Source organism: Sturnus vulgaris, chromosome 4 (assembly GCF_052056855.1).
Source record: "Sturnus vulgaris isolate bStuVul1 chromosome 4, bStuVul1.hap1, whole genome shotgun sequence".
Taxonomy (NCBI): domain Eukaryota; kingdom Metazoa; phylum Chordata; class Aves; order Passeriformes; family Sturnidae; genus Sturnus; species Sturnus vulgaris.
In genome coordinates this window covers 54,522,121-54,534,573 of record NC_142246.1, presented here as the reverse complement: position 1 = coordinate 54,534,573, position 12,453 = coordinate 54,522,121, and the positions used below count along the sequence as shown (strand labels likewise).

The following is a 12,453-nucleotide window of genomic DNA, read 5'->3' as shown; positions in this document are numbered from 1 at the left end:
CCATGCAACACATAAATGTTGATCCTACATTAATTCAAAGGACGATGTATATTTTCATGGGTATTTCTTCTTCAAAATGCTCTCCAAATGTAAGCTAACAGGTTTACCCCAGAACACATTTAACTGTGTCTTTAACTCCACAGTGCAAGAGTCATCATATGGTCGACTAGGGAACAGACACTTTTCATTCATCTCTACCTCATATGCCCTATATTCATTATGAATCAGCCATCTAAGACAGGATGACTGAAAGGATGATGTGGTTTGGCTTCCTGTCAGAATGGCAACTATAGTGTTTGGAACAATTTCATATTAATTTAATATCTCTGGTTAGATACCTCTGGTAAACTACAAAGGAATTACAGCCCTTAACTGCAAGGTCAAATTTCACCCATCTAATTAAGTTTCCTGTTCTGAGCAGCGTGTTAGTGACTGACTCTGATATGATTTTTACAACATCCCGTGTGGCTCTGATTGCTAACTAGCTGAACTCATGTGGTCATTAAAGACTAATTTTGATTGCTGAAGTCGAGATCATAGATCACATTGAAAAAGAAGAAGGGTTTCAACAGACAAATATGAGACAAACTGAGGCTGAGTAGGTGGCATTCATTAGTCACTAGAAGGCAGGCTCTGCTCCTGGAGGAACACCACCACATGAATTGTCCTGGAGCATCCGTACAGAAGGAACTGATGAGTAACAGCAAATAGCAGTTCTTACAGAGCTCCCTTCTTGGGATCATAATATTAGAGGCATAATGTAATTGAACCTTGCTTTCCTGGTACATACTTAACAAAACTATTATTAGCTTTGCTGTCCTTTTACTTAATTTTCTTCTCCTAAGGCTTTTTAAGGAACAGCTCAGACATTGTGTGGGCTCTCTCCCTGTCATCTACATGTTTGAGCTGACTGCTGGTAGGAAGGTCTGCTCACATTCCCACAGGCATGCCAATCTGGATACAGCAAACACATACAAATAGCCTGCATGCAGGAATCTAGTGAAAAAAAATTAAGAAAAAAACAAACCAAAATCCAACCCCAAACAAACAACAAAAAACCACCCCAAAACCCCAGGGTACTATCTCATGAACACATTCAGTCCACTCATCTTCTCATTAGGGACCAAGTGTGAGTGTGCTTATTGTCCATCTCTTTGGCAAGCATCCTGCTACCTTCCTGTCCCCTCCAGCATGGAAAACTGTAAGTCTAAAATAGGTCATTTTATTATGAAAATTTGTTTTTGAAGCAATATTCCCTTGAGGCCCTTCATATTAAGAGCATCTTTTGAACTGGATAAATACTGTTCTTCTATTTCCCAATATCAACTCACATGTTTATGTGATAATGGCCAAGCATAGTCCAGCTGGAAGCAATTCTCAAACAGACCATTTAATAGAAGAATATTTCTTAGGGAAAGCTCCCAGGCTTTATGATAGGATATTATCTGCTTTTATTGCACTGTGGCCCCATGACTTGAGGTTTGAATTGTTCCTTTTAAGTTGATGTGTACCCTGAACCCAGAGAGGAAATAAACCCCCCTTTTCTCACCAAAGGAAAGACCATCTCTGGATTTCTATGCCTGCTATACGCAGGAGGAAGCTGCTTGTCCCTTCCCCTTCCAAAGCATCAAGCTAATTGAGACTCAAAACATTCAATAAAGGATGGATTAATTTCTGAGTGCCAAAAGCACAAGCAGCTAAATTAATGAAGCTAATCCTTTTGTAATACTCATTTGTTAAAACTTCTCTGCAGCTCCTGATGCAGCTTGCTTGACTCCTCAGGAAATGAATGAACCACTTTTATTCCTCAGTTGTAGCTTACAGTGCATCCTCATGCATTTTTAGCACCACTAGCACGTGGTGCTAAAAAACTACAGGCTGAATTCAGCTGATGAACCCAGTGTTCTCAGGCATGAGATAACAGCACAGATTCTGCACAGTCTCAACTTGAAGTCATCACATGCAGGTGTGGTCTTCCAACACTAAGCAGCTCTTGGCTGAGGTAGGTGAAAGCACATTTGCAGTTACTAATGTTCTCACTTCTGGCATGAACAGGTTTATTTGGAGAATGGGGCAGCAGACAGGGACCTGAAAGCCTGGTCACTTTATTCTGCCATACCATGCACTTGAGGTGACTCTGAAACACCTCTTACCCTTTCTGTGAAAATGCCTTTGGTGATGCAACTAAGAATTGTCAAATGTTTCCACAGATGGCTTTGTAGATGGGATACCTCTCCCTATGGACAGATGGAAACTGATGCTCTTTTATGAAATACTTAAACAGCAGATCTTGTAAGGCTACTGCTTAGCTTGAGCAGAAATCTGTGTCCTCAAACTCATGCAAACCTTCATAGCCTCTTCAACAGCTTTTAACAGATACTCCCTAACTATTAACCTCAAGGGCAAGATTAACATTTTTATTTTAATTAACATGGACAGGCTGTGTTGTGCATCAGTATTATAAAGAGTTCTGAAATGCCAGCCTTTCAGAGAGGAATAATTCTGTAATCTTGTTTCCATACAGCTCTTCTCAAGACTATCATCTTTCTGACAAGTATTTTATCACTATTACTTCTACCCCTTACTACACTCCCCAGCATGCTTATTATATTCCATAATTTTCTTAATGAGTCATCTCAACTTTAATCTTTCAATTGTGTGAAGTTTTTCATGAAACTGATACTTCAGAGGAAGGAGAGTGACAGTAATGAAAGTGACCCTTTGGTTTGTAAAATACTAAAGTGTGATTATCCTTCAGCATTTTCTAGCCAAAGGGCTGGCTAAGTCCTCAACAGCCAGACTGCTTCTAGGAGAGGTGAGCTGGGAAGATGTAGACAACTTTTACATCTCTCCACTTCCTGAAGTTGGGTCCTGGTGATGTCTAACTCATTCCTCAGTGCCCAAAGGCCATCTTAGAAGCTGCTCTGAATTGTAGCTCCAGTAGCCTAAGAAAACAGGGACTTACTGAAATGCAACAGTGCCCTGTCCACATCACCTTCTTTGCTGGAAAATGTCTTACCTGCTCTGTTATACCAACTTTACAGACTCAATTTGTTATTTGACCCTGTTTTTAGCAAAACTCCACAGTCCTGGGGCCCTGTGGAAGGGGAGGGTCTGTTCTCTGAGCACTCAGCAGACATACTACTTTCTGGATTAAGAAATCACTGTCAATACACCAAAGGTAAAGCACTAGCCCTTGGACTTCAAAACATTTTACAGTTCCTTTACTAAGACAAAATGACTGCCCATGAGTAGAAAATAATTTTCAGTTAGGCTGGCTTTAGGTTAAGGGACTCTGCTCACCCCAAAGCTGGCAGACACCACATTTCCCTGACCAGAGAAACCACGTGCCAGCTCTACTTGCTACCAAGAGGAACACTCATCTTTTCCCAAAACCATGTAAAATCAGATTAGTAATCAGTCTGCTGTTATTTTCCTTCTCTGTTTCACCCAGGAAAGGAAAAAATCCATCCATCTGAAAATTTTGCCTAACCACATAATTTTTTCCCCACATGTATGTTAATGAATTGACTCCTGTTTATGCAAATTTAATGTAAACATCAGATCCTTTGTTATCCTGTGTTGGAAATTCCCACTGTTTCCATGATAACATCTTGACTGATTTTCTCATCTTTCTAGTGATTACTTCCTGCATATAAAGAGGGGTCCTGGAGTCACCAGAAAATTCCTGAATTAATTCTTCACTGACTTCACTATCATCATTGAGGTGAGCCATTGCTTTTTATAGTACCCTTCAAAGATTAGTCATAAAGTAGCATAGTATTCATGCCCTCTGTTTGAATCTTTTGGGTATTTGCATGAAGATTATTAAAAATAATTGCACATCTCCTTGTTTCATTTTGCCTTTTTTTCTAGTTTGACTTCCCTTTCACAAATTGAACTTCGATTGCACATTAGCATCACTGGGAAAAAGATTTTCACCATTAGAATGCAGTCTGAGATTCCAACTGCAGTAGCCAATATTTTTTCAATGATTTCCAAAAGAAGTAGGAAGGCACATGTGCATATAGAAAGCCATCCTGTTCATCTGGATAAAACTGCCAACTGGTGATAACTGCATGATGATTTTGAAGAGCTGACAATATTAATTACCATCACTGAGCTACAGGAGAATGTCAGGATGGAGGTGTCACTGAGAATTCAAGCAAACATTGATTACTTCTCAATATTTTTAGAAACACCTTGTCCATTTAGCAGAAAAAAACACCAAAACAAACAAAAAACAAACCCAAAACAAAAAAAACAAACAAAAAAACCAACCAACCAAACAAAAAAAACCCACCAAAAAAACCAAAGGAAAAAAAAAAAACAAACAGAAAAAGGGAAAATAAGTTAGATCTGTCTTTCCAAAGCTGAATGTTTGGTCATTATGTTCTGCCTATGCTTTGTATGTTTTCTTCAGAAAATAAGAATACTCCTGGTTGTAGGCTCTCTAGGCAACCTTTCCTACAGTAGTTACTTCAGTCCTGACCTATGCTTTAGTTCATAGTTGTAGCTAACTGAAGCACTAAAACAGCTCTTGCCAAAATCATCCAGACTACCAATGCTTCAGGGAACATTGCTCTTCCCTCAGCTTGTGTGTGTGCATTAATGTACAGGCACACAAACGAGAGGGAGCGTGTTATTATTGTGTAACCACGATCAATCCACAGACAATATGAATTATTTCAAACTTAGCAATGCTGCTGCTTCCTGGATCAGGAGGTCACCAGACCGCAGTGAAGATTCCTATCTACCAATGTGCTTCATATCTGTTTTATCATAGTTGACTATGAGGGTTAACTGAGAGGGAGATGATAAATATCTCAGAACACATACTTCTTATGATCTTCTTCTAAAAAACTTCTCCTCCACTCCCTCAGTATAATGTTTCTTGTCCAAAGCTAGACAACAGTGATATAACTTAGGCTGGTAAAAAATGAATTGTTACCACTTGCCAAGTGATAAAAGCTTTCAGCCTCAGCTCAGAGCTGGTCTCCATTATGTTAGACACAGACACCAACAGTATTAGTGATGCTGGCAGCACAGATACAAACAGTTTAACAGAGCACTGGGATTTCTGTGTCCCCCTTGATTAACTACTTGTTTTTCTAAAAGAACTACTGTCAGAGGGAGGAAACAAGCAAACTCAATTGTTACTGCCACATTTTACTAATGTATAATAAGTACAGTAAACAATCAGTAAAAGTAACGTGTTGCTAACAATTACACTCGGAAATATAATAGATACAGACGCTTTTTCTCGGATAATTTAACAGATACTGTATCTTCCTGGATGTCGGGCTGATACTGGCTGTGGTAATAACTTCCATACTTGCTACCAAGCTTTGTAACACAGGATCACGGATTTAGAGGCACGGGGAAAATGAAGGGAAAGGATTGAATCTGTCCTCTGTGAACATACCTGTAGCACTCTCACCACAATGCATGGCAATATTTGTCATTGTTGGCATTCTTTCCTCCACTTAATTGTTCTCATCAAGTGCATGTGTCCGCTGCTGACAGAGGACAAATAAGTGCAAAATGGTATTATGCTGGTACCCAGTAATTCCTACTTAGGTGCCTACCTTTTTCTTTGCCTTTCTCCCGTGCAGCCTGCATGGAGTTGCAGATGTTGGCACTGCATTTTCTTCCCTATTTACTCAGCAGCATGCTGACACCTCAACCCTCTAGGATCTGCTGCCAATTTACAAATGTGAGCTCCTAGCCACAGACTCCCAAGAGACAAATAACTCGATGTTAATAAGTAACTGATCATGTGTGATTAAATTTTTAATCGGCACCAGTCTTTGTTTCTATAGAACTGCTACTGAGTTCAAAGTCCATATATATAATAAAACAGATATATGTAGACCTTTTCTATTTTTACTATTTGCAAAAGTAAACTATATTTACATATACTTTAAAAAACTTCCCCTATTGGACAGTAACTTAATTTCTTTCAGAACATGTCCAGAACTTGCTTTCCCCTAGTAAAATTATCCATCCTTTTTTTTTGTTCTGACTCTCAAAAAGGTGATGTTTTATCTAAATTAGTGAACATCAAGTCTTAATCCAGGATTGCTCCTAAATCCACAAAGGGAGCAGAATCAGCCTATATCCTAACTGGGCTATTAGTGTAGGAGTTATAAATTAAGAAGTGATGTGCTGCTAGGAGCATAATTCTCAGTTATGAAATTGTGTTCTGTCTGTAGCTGTGAGACTACGAGCAGATTGCTTGCACTCCTACAGCAGTGAGGATTTCACAAACTGGAGGCGGGGTGTTGTTCCCCTTAGCTTTGGTTAAGTCTGACAGAGCGAGTTTACGTTCCTAAAAATAACGGTGTTAGTAACAGTTGCAGGACCCAAATCTGACAAGTTTTACCACTGCCATAGTATTTTGCTAGTGAAATCTGTCTAACCTAGCACTCACTGGACTTGTCTTCAGCAAGTCTGAGACTCAAAAGTACTATCTTCTGTCTGTTCTGGCCCTGTAGAATTAATTAATTAATGCTAGGTTGACTCTGGATGGGCTTCATAATTCAGAAATGCGTAATTCTTGGGACCAGCCACCCTAAGGAAACACACACATATTCTTCTGATTGTAAAAGAAGTTGAAGAAAAGGTGCAGCCATGAGAAGGGAAAGCATATGTTGAAAAAACTCAGAGATATTAGCCCAATCTGGGGAACAGAAGCTGAGTTTGAATGGGTGAGGGAAAGATACCTCTCAGGCAGTAACATTTAGAAATTTTGTATTAGGGGGATATGCAACTGGACAAACAATTGAGAAAACAATTCCTAAGACACCAGCCTATAGAAAGTTCATCAGAATTCTAGAGCTCTGTTCAATCAGATGTGGTATCTGAGCTCTGTGATGATTTTTCAGACCTTTTAAAGGTCCATCACTGTTTGTATTTAGTGCATCACTATCTGTACTTCTTGAAATCTTATGAATAGACATTTTCTGGGACTTGCAATAAAAAAAATATTCATGAAATTCCAAGAACACTCTTTATTCTGACATTTAAGTCATTACACAATCGGAATGTACTCTTCTTAATTTTAACACTTTGAAGACAACTAGGTCATTCTAAAGGCTGAAACCTATCTTTATTTGTGCAAACAAACCTAACTCAAGGACATCATCATATCACTCCATGGGATGGTCTGCATGTAGAGACCTTTAATTTTCAGGCCTCTTACATCACCCTCCCTCACTACACATTAAGCTTGTAGACAGGGCAAGTCAAGGTGGTTACAAACACACAACCTCCAAAAAAAAAAAACAAACCAAAAAAAACCCCTACCCAAACAGAAAGTTAATTCCAAAGAACTTTGTTTTGTACCATCTCCCACAGAAGGTGTCTTCAGACTACTCAATTTTATCCTTTTGTTGAGATTCAAGAGGCTACATGCTGCTAGAAAAATTGACAATATTCTGCCAAAGCCACCTACCTCTGGCCCACACTCTCAGATATAGTGCTTTCTAGAGAGCTATAAGTCCAGGCTTAAGCACACTTCAGAGCAAGTAAAACTCACAACGTTGAAGTTAAAGATTCACAAAATAATGACACTGTATATGTCAGCCTAGACATCACAGCCAGTGGTGGGATTTACAGCTCTAAGATGGGAAAGCAATTCTCTTTTCCTCTCACCAACACTTGGAGGCACAGCTGAACAAAAGGAGTTACAAAAGCAATTCAATGCAATGGGCACTTTCAGTTTGCAGTTTGTATACTACACAGTATAACTTTTTGGTACCATTTACTCCAGGTGACCTTAAACTTATTTCAAGTTGGCTGGGGGAGAAGACAGACCTTCAGGAGGTAGGTCCTAGGAAAAGAAACCCTTCTGACTTCTAGAAGACACCAGAGGTCTATTGTGACTCCTGAGCTGCAGACTCCATGGAATTGAGGTGATCTGAGGAGGGAAAAAACTCCAATATAGGCAGATTCAAAGATATACATGTAGAAATACTTAATTCAAATGCTCCTTACAGGACAGGCAAACAGCTTCTGAGAAAACCTTTGGCTTGCAAAGAAGTGCAAGGATCACTGCCTGTAACTAATGGAACAGAAGTTCCCACCGTGTAGTCGTGGGAAAGAAAAGTTTGTACCGTTGAGAGAATAGACAGGGGAATACTGTGCACGAGGTTATTATCTCCACACGTGACATTAACCAGGGCCTTCCTGGAATACACTGTGCAGCACCGGAGGCCAGCGAGGACCGTGGTGGAGGCTCAGAGAAGAGCAGCCAGACATTTCTCCTGGGGAGCATCTGCATTCCAGGGAGAGACCAAGAGAGTCAGGTCTATTTACCTCAGAGACAATGTTAAGTGGCTATTTAATTACTGCCCTTAAATACTTGAGCAGAGAGAGATGATCTGAAACTAGATAGCTATTTAATCTGACAGGCAAAACATTACAAGATCCAGTAGCTAAAAGATGAAGGCAGAGAAGTTCAAAGTGGAAAGGAGATGCAAACAAAGCGACTAAAAATTGGAGCCAATTATCCAGGAATGTAGTCAATTCCCATCGTTGGAAGTCATTAAATCGAGACTTTTTGAAGAGGCTGGTGGGCCAGACCTTGGAATCACTGGGGAATAGTCTCTGCTTTATATTATGGAAGAGGTTAGGCTATAGGATCATAATACACCACTAGCATTGTTATATTCCTTGCCAAAAAAAGGATGAAGGAATAAAGCATTACTGAAGCCAAGGCCTGTATGGGGCACAGAACACAAGCTGAATGTGGACAACACAAGCCACAGACCAGGAGCTGACATCATCAGTAGTTTGGTCACCAACTACAGCAAGAGAAACAAAAGGCCGTGAGGGATCCGTACCCAGCCCCAATGCCCTGAGCCAGGCAAGGGACATCACCCGGTCAACCCTCACGGCGCGATGTTCCTTGACCGTGACATCCCAGCTCGCAACCCTCACCGAGCGGACCCTCCCGCTCTCACCCGAGACCGCCACACCACGGTCCGTCGACAACCACCCGGGGGTCCAGCTCACCCTCACCGCAGCGTCCGCCCGGCTTGGCCCCGGGGGACGCCCCTTGGCCACAATCGCCGCTCCGGGCGGCGGCTGGGGTTACCCCCGCGGCGGTGGCCGCCTCCGGGGCATCTTCCGCGCTGCGACATCGCGGCCGCGGGCACGTTGCCGTGGCGACCGCGCCGCGCATCCCCCCGGCCCGTCCCGGCGGTGGGGGGGGGAGCATCTCATCATTATTCCCTCCACCGTTTTTGTTTCTTTTCTTAAGTTTTCCGCGCTCCCGGACCACGCGTGAGCCAAAGTCGCTTACAAGCGCCGACAAAAACGAGCAGAGGGTGAGAGAGGCACCCTCGGGGCCGGCCCGGCCGCTCCCACCCGCTGGTGCCCGCTCGGCGGGGCGGCCGCAGCCCCTCCCGCCGCGGAGCGGGGCACGGCTCGGCGGGATGCGCTCGGCGGGCGCGGCTCGGTCCGCCCGCCTCGGACTCCCGCCGGCAGGGCGAGGCACGCCCGCCTCGCCCCGGCAGCTGCCCACGCACCCAGCCCGCTGCTCTCCGACGCCGAACGCCCTCGCTGCTGTGTGTGTGTGCCGTGTAGGTGCTCACCGTGCCCGCTCCGATCCCCCCGCCCCTTACCTCCGCGGCGGCGCCTGGGGAGCCGCGGGCACACCGCCGCCGCGGGCAGGGATGACCTTGCGGAGAAATCCATCATCCGGGCAGGAAAACAAGCCGCTCCTCGGGGTGCGCGGCGGCTGGAGGAGGGCGGGAAGGAGGGCTCCGCTGAAGCGGCCCTTCCCGCCGTGGGGGCACGACGGAGGCGATTCGTGCCGCCACCGACGAGGCGGCGGGAGGCGCGGGCAGCCCGGCCAGGCTCCGCCGCCGCCCGCGGAGCTGTGCCTCCCTCCGGCCGCTGCCAGCTGCGGCTCCCGGCCGGCTCGGGAGGCGGGGAGCGCCGGGGCTGCGGCGCCGGGTTGGGGCCGGGCTCCCCCCGCGGCCGCAGCAGAGCGGGGCAGCTCCCGGGCCCCGCCGGCGGGGAGGGACCGCAGCAGCTCCGGTGCCCTCGGCCCCGCACCCCGCCCCGAGCCCTCCCAAACGCGCAGGGCGCGGACACGTACCTGCTTCCAGGGAGACATTTCCCGCTGACGCCAGCCCCACCCCGGGCCTCTCCCGGCTTTTATAGCGCGGGAGCTGGCGGCTCCCGTTCTCCATCAGGCGCAGGGGGCTGAGCAGGGGGCCCTCGGCAGCCCCCCGGGACACCTCGGCAGCCGTGCCAGAGCCCCGGGCTCGCTCTATTGCCACCTCTGCCAGCCGGCTTCTCTGCAGCTCCTAACCCAAAACTAGGCGCTGAGCTGCTTCACGGCAGAGGAGCTAGAACCTCACACCCCAAATCCGCCAGTTCCATCCACCTGTGCTGGCCATGGATGTGTCCGCGAAGGAAGCGTTCAGCCAGCGAGGCACCTCCTGAGCTCTCTGCTTGCGGGGTGGTACAGGTTTGCGCGGGGAATTGCAGCGGATGCAAATGCGGTTCAGCTCTTGTCACGCTTTCAATTTGGATTGTTGTTTTTGATAGGTAAATTTGGCTTCCTGTATGAAGCACTGCCCTGTTTGCCTGGGAATAAAAAAACCCCCAAACAATAGTAGAGTCAAGCGAAAAGCAGCAAAAGAGGTTTTGGTTTGGAACTCTTAATTATCCGGAAATCTTTGATCTAATTTCGGTTTATTCCCACCACAGTGGAATTTTATCTCTCTCTGCTGCAATCACAGGAAATGGTTCTGCAGTGCCCGGAGACTCGAGTCAAGTACAGGTTTTTCATCGGGAAGATTTTAACTCTTCTGCAATCCTTTAGGGATGAATAAGAGCAGGATTTTTAAAAGAAGCTATGGGACAAGCAGTGAGGAGAACTCTGTTGCAATATGGAAAAACTTGAGGGGAAAAAATACCCTTTAGACCAAGGTGTCTAAAAAGAAAATTTTTATCCCTAAACATTGTAGGCATCAGTGAATCATATTCCCTTGATCCTTATAAATGGGCCCTTATTTTATTTACTGCTTTACCAAATACCCTCCACCTCGGTTATTGATCCTAAATCTCCTTGACTTAAGAGTTAAGTGATCATGAAAAACACCTTACGTCTCCTACCATAGCAAATGTAATTTCTTCCCCAACAGCAGCCACTTAAATCAACTCATATTTGTGTAGTAGCCATTCCTGAATGTGGCTTTCTGACAGTTATTTAAGCATGGAAAATTTAAGATATGTTTTCAATGTTCACCTACAATAACCATTTTTTCTCATATGCCAAAGCCAAACCAACAGTACTCTTAAGAGCCTGAACATCCCAAACATCCATCACAGGAAGGAGATTGGAGAGAGCATCAGACTTTATCAGGAAAAGATTTACAACACTAGCACATCCAAGGCTTCCCAGTAGCTCTTCTCTACTTCGTTCTCTTCACAACCTTGCTACCTCTTTTGGTAGCTGAACAAAGCTACCAAAAGCTTTTTTGGAGGGCTGAACAAAGCCTGATCCTCCCCGTGCCCATGTCTGAATCAGGAATACAAGGTCAGCTTGGCAAACTGAGTCAGTGTTCAACGCCTCTTCATTATACTGCTAAATGACCTATTTTTAATGAAACATTGCCAAACTTCCTAGAATTAATCCTCCTGCCATTAACATTACTACAGTGGAACTTCCCTTTTTTGATAAAGAAGGAAAAAAGCTGGATGATGCAATTTCCTTTTGTCAGCAATTACACTTTTATGAAGAGAGAGCTGTCAGCACTTACAGACCTTGCAGCTGCAAGGACTTTGTGGGACCTCACGGGCTACTCAGCAAAGGACAATTACAATTAGTGTTGTTTTCATAAACCTTCCTAAACATGAGACTCCTTATCGGGATTCTTGAGAGACCTTTCTGTTGACAATCCAGCCTTGAAACTCACAGCAAAAAGAGTTATATACATTTAGCTGGAAAGACTAGGAAGCTTTTCTATGGGCTATTGTGTCCTTCCTATTTTAGGGTTGTGAAGCAGCTTCAGAGCATGTGAAGGACTCAGTCAGAACCTTTGGGACACTGACATTCTGAGGCAAAAAAAGAGAGGAACTGGGAGCTTTTTTTTGCTCCAACACCCTGCATGCTTATGCATCTCATAACTAGTGTCCACATGTTTTCCTATTGAGCCCAAATAAACCTTTCTTCTGTCTGTACAGCATTGCTGAGAATCCCCACTCTGCTCTCAAGCAGTCATATCTGAGCACTGGGTCTACTATTACTATGTCTGATGGACAAGGAATTCCAAGAGAATAGAAGACAGTAATATGACTGAAGTTCTGCTCAGCTGATAATCTCTTTCCCATGCCTAGTAGGGCATGGATGCTTCAGCCTCTAAATGCAGTGATGATCTGGGAAATCTGAGAAGGGGTATTGAAGAGACTCAGGTCATTGCAGCTGGTTGAGAT

The 12,453-nt window shown here is 44.4% G+C and overlaps 1 protein-coding gene across 3 annotated transcripts in view; it reads right to left on the bottom strand.

The window, feature by feature from the left end:
- GPRIN3 (GPRIN family member 3) overlaps positions 1-10,741 on the bottom strand; it is a 33,233-nt gene extending 22,492 nt beyond the window's left edge. Inside the window, exon 1 of one of the 3 annotated variants that reach the window (XM_014889800.2) lies at positions 10,109-10,741. The gene's annotated coding sequence lies outside the window, so the exon portion shown is untranslated. Of the gene's footprint in view, positions 1-9,533; positions 9,553-9,629; positions 9,768-10,108 lie in introns of those variants that run through there. The other 2 variants (XM_014889799.2, XM_088163995.1) reach the window with 2 other exon arrangements.
- Positions 10,742-12,453: the final 1,712 nt, after the last annotated feature.